Source organism: Lactuca serriola, chromosome 4 (genome assembly GCF_051521515.1).
Source record: "Lactuca serriola cultivar US96UC23 chromosome 4, Lser_US96UC23_V15, whole genome shotgun sequence".
Lineage (NCBI taxonomy): Eukaryota > Viridiplantae > Streptophyta > Magnoliopsida > Asterales > Asteraceae > Lactuca > Lactuca serriola.
In genome coordinates this window covers 359,169,976-359,174,406 of record NC_136411.1, presented here as the reverse complement: position 1 = coordinate 359,174,406, position 4,431 = coordinate 359,169,976, and positions in this window count along the sequence as shown.

The following is a 4,431-nucleotide window of genomic DNA, read 5'->3' as shown; positions in this document are numbered from 1 at the left end:
TAGATATGCATTTTGGAGCTTTAGGGTGGCTTAAAAACGTCTAAATGAAAAATGAACTTAAGGGAATCGACAAGTTGTATGTCCAACTCGACGATTCGGATGAAGATTGGGCGTTGTGGGTTTTTGCATGGACTCAACGAGTCAGTAAGATGACTTGACAAGTCAGTTAGGGTTTTCCCGACATTTGGAAACATATGGACTCGACGAGTTGTCTGGAAACTCGGCGAGTCAATTAGAGTTTTCATGTTTTCTCGAGTTCTGGAAGGAATCGACGATTCAGTGAACTGTACTCGACGAGTTGGGTCAACATGGACTGTTGACCTTGACCGTTGACTTTGACTTTGAACAAGGGTTGACCAGTTTGACTTCTGAGGGTATTTTAGTAATTTGGGAATTTATGGAAGTGATCCTATGATGGATATTGGTGGTGGGGTTCGTGGCTGTGATTCGGGAGTTTGATTGTATCACTAAAGTTCGACATTTGTGAGGTGAGTTTTCCTCACTATACTTAAGGGTCGAAGGCAACAAGGCCGACCCTTTTTGGATTGTTGTCCTGATATGTTATATACCTGAGTATCGTATGATTTGTTAGATCGGTATCCTAGTAGATAGGATGTTATCATGCTATTATGATATGTTACATCAGTATCCTAGTAGATAGGATGTTATCATGATATTATGATATGTTATATCGGTATCCTGGTAGATAGGATATTATTATGCTATTATGATTTGTTAGATCGGTATCCTGGTAGATAGGATGTTATCGTGCTGTTATGATCCGTTAGATCGGTTTGTCTGTCTATAGACTGTTATGTGATTATTTGATATATGTGCACATGTTTGATTAGTGGTTGATGCTTATCTGCTTTGTGCGAGAGCCAAAAGACTTGGGCATTCCAAGCCGATGGTTGTGGGTCATGAGTATTCCATCCCGAGGATGATTGGACTCGTAGTATGAGGGCATTCCAACCCGATGGTTGTGGGCCGAGGGTATTCCATCCCGATGATGAATAGACCCATAGTATGTTGGCATTCCAACCCGATGGTTGAGGGCCTGTGGTATTCCAACCTAATGGTTGATTGGACCCATAGTATGTTGTTTGTGATTTATGTGTATATTTTTGTGTATGGGTATTTTGGGGGAACTCACTAAGCTTCAGGCTTACAGTTTTGGATTTTGTTTCAAGTACTTCAGATGATTGCGAAAAGGCAAAGGCATGATCATGCACCTCCTCACATTTTTATGATCCGAATTTCTGGGATACTTTGATGTTTAAACTATTTTGAAAACACTTTGAAATAATTTAATGGTTTTGAATGATTGAGAAAGTTTAAAATTGGCTTGATTTTTATGGGTGTTACAAGTTGGTATCAGAGCCTTAGTTTGAGTGAATTGGAGGAACACTTGTGTGAATCCAATCTCAAAATAAGTAAAGGAGGATGCAGAGTGTACGATCAGCCAGAGCCAGTAAGTAAACCGCAAAATACCATGCAGTTATTTGAGACTAATATATGTTAGAACAACATGCTAGTACTAGGCTAGGGATCTTCAAGAATTGCATGATAAAATTGTCTGATTATATGATGTCTGATAGCCTAGGGTTTTCCTTGTATAAATTGACATCATTACTATAGTTGCTCAGTGTATGCATCATAGGTTGTATATAATTAAGATCTTATAGCCTGAGAATATTTGGTTTAGCTTTATTTCCTGTCCCTTGTCTTGTTGTGGGCTTAGAGTAGGACCGAGTATTCGAATGTATATATGGTCCAACGTTATGTATGGCTAGCATACAATAGTGCTGCAGGGTTGGTGGATGTTTCATGGATAGTTGAGTTATGTGGGGTGTGTAGGCCAGTTATGAGATAGTTCGCCTTCCTCTAGGAGTGAGGATTGAGCCCGCACCATACATATGTATATTGTTAAGGGTGTTGTGATGATACTTGAGGAAAATATGGGTAGGTGTGGAAGGTAGTATGAGCCCGTACTACTGAAAGCACAGGACCCGTACGCGTAGCAAGGAAGTCATAATCCCGAGGGTTTAGTTGGGATTTGGTTCCCTGTTATTTATGCGAATTATCTGATATCTTCCTGGTGTATTTTCCGTATGGTGGTTACGAGGCGTTTTGTGACTGGATCTGGATCGGGATCAGGACAGGGCAGTCAGGGTGCCCTGGTAGTACCTGAGACTATTCGCCAGGACAGACCATCATTGATAGAGGATCGTGTCAGGGAGATCATCCGCGAGGAGGTGGTCGATATTGTCCGGATAGATTCCAGAGATGTTTGGGTTTATTAGACCGCCATGATGGAGTATTTTGATGACAAATATGCATACCTTGCTGAGACGGCTTCCGTAACAGCTATAAACAGCTGTAACAACACCATGGGGAGGAGCTAGTCGAGCTTTTCAGTACCGGGTCTTCGATAACATGAAGCCCCCGACATTTGATGGGACTCAGGATCCGATTAGATCCATGATGTGGATATCTGTCGTGGAGGGATGTTTCTTAACGTACTCATGTCCTGCTAACCAGAAGGTTAGGTGTGCCCTGAACTTGCTGAGGTCCGGCGCAAAGGACTGGTGGACATTGATGACTGGGTCGTATTCGGATGATCAGAGAGCTACGGTTACTTGGGAGCAGTTCAGGGATATGTTCCACGCTTGCTACATTCCGTGGAGTTCTTGGAATTGAGACAGGATGGTGAGATGGTGACGGATATCACCCGTACGTTCACTGAGAGGATGATGTTTTGCTCATAGTTTGCTTCTGAGCAGGCTTAGATGACACATTATCTGAGCATGCTCAATACCGATATCCGCAAGTTTGTTCCTACCCAACATTGTGATACACTGCTGGAGTTATATGAGGCCGCTAGGCGGCGAGCTGGAGATTGAGTTATAGTTATGGGAGCAGAGGCAGGCCTCGACGTAGTCATAGCCGGCGCCAAAGCAATCCAAGACCGCTGATACTAGGACTGGAGGTCAGTCGGGCCGTACTTGTGGGAAGTTCAGGAATGCTCATTTAGGGGTTCTCCGATCGGGGAGCGGGTGCCACAAGTGTGGCAAGCATGGTCATCTTGCCAGGGATTACAGGCAGTAGACTCTAGGTTCTGGAGTCAGACTTTTTTACCATTGTTAACAGGTGGGCCATATGAAGGCCTAGTGTTCCCTACTAGCCCCCAAGCCAGCATAGGCTCCCGCGTCGGCTACACTGAGGATTACTGATGGGAGTCAGGGTAGAGCGGTGCCCTTGAGGGCTCAGGGACGCGCCTTCCAGATTACATCAGAGGAGGCCAGGGAAACAATAGACGTGGTTGCTGGTATGTTTCTATCTCTCATCTTACTGATTATATTTGTTTTATGATTATATGTGTTGTACCATGTTAGGTACATTCTTAGTAAACTCCTTACCTGCTTTGGTATTATTCGATTCGGGGGTGAGTTGATCGTTTGTCTCTCAGACATTTAGTAGGGAGTTTGGATTGCCAGTAAGAGAGATAGAGTGTCTGTTGCGAGTCTTTATTGCCAACGAACACGGGGTTTTCGCTTCTTCAGTCTATCGAGGTTGCGTATTAGAGATCTTCGGGGTATCTTTCCCGGTAGACTTGATTCCGATTCCTATGGGGGATGTGTGTGTGATCGTGGGTATGGACTGGCTTAGTCACTCCAGTGCCATGATTGACTGCAAGGATCATCAAGTGGTAGTTTGAACCCTAAGTGGGGGAGAACTGATTGTCTATGACGAGGGCACTAGATTGGGATCAGGGTTTTGTTCGGCTGCTAGGGCTCGATAGTATATTCAGCACGGGTGTGCCGGTTATCTAGCGTACGTGGTGGATACACGGGTCAGAGATCAGATTTCAGTTTCAGAGGATCTAGTAGTCAAAGAGTTTGCTGACGTGTTTCCGGAGGAGTTACTCGAAGTGCCTCTAGAAAGGCAGGTCGAGTTTAGGACTGATCTTGTGCCAGGTGCGGCCCCTATCGCCAAGGTGTCGTACTGGTTGGCACCACTAGAGATACAGGAGCTGTCATCACAGCTACAGGAACTACTGAGCAAGCAGTTCATTCGTTCGAGCATTTTTCCGTGGGGAGCGCCGGTCCTCTTCGTCAGGAAGAAGGATGATTCACACCAGATGTGGATTTACTACCGGGAGTTGAACAAGTTGATGGTGAAGAACCATTATCCACTCCCGAGGATAGACGATCTATTCTGTTGAGTCATTTTGTTGTAAAAGTCGAAACCTTGTCTTGTCTATTTCGCATGTTTATTTACTGAGTCACTTTATGTTGAAGCCTAATGTCTAGACTTAGTATTTTTTGTACACTCATGTTTCCTATAAATAGGGGCTGAGGATAGAAGTAGAGATACGAGTCTTTCTGTTTATTGTAATCAGTATTGTATTAGAATTATCTGTTCAATACA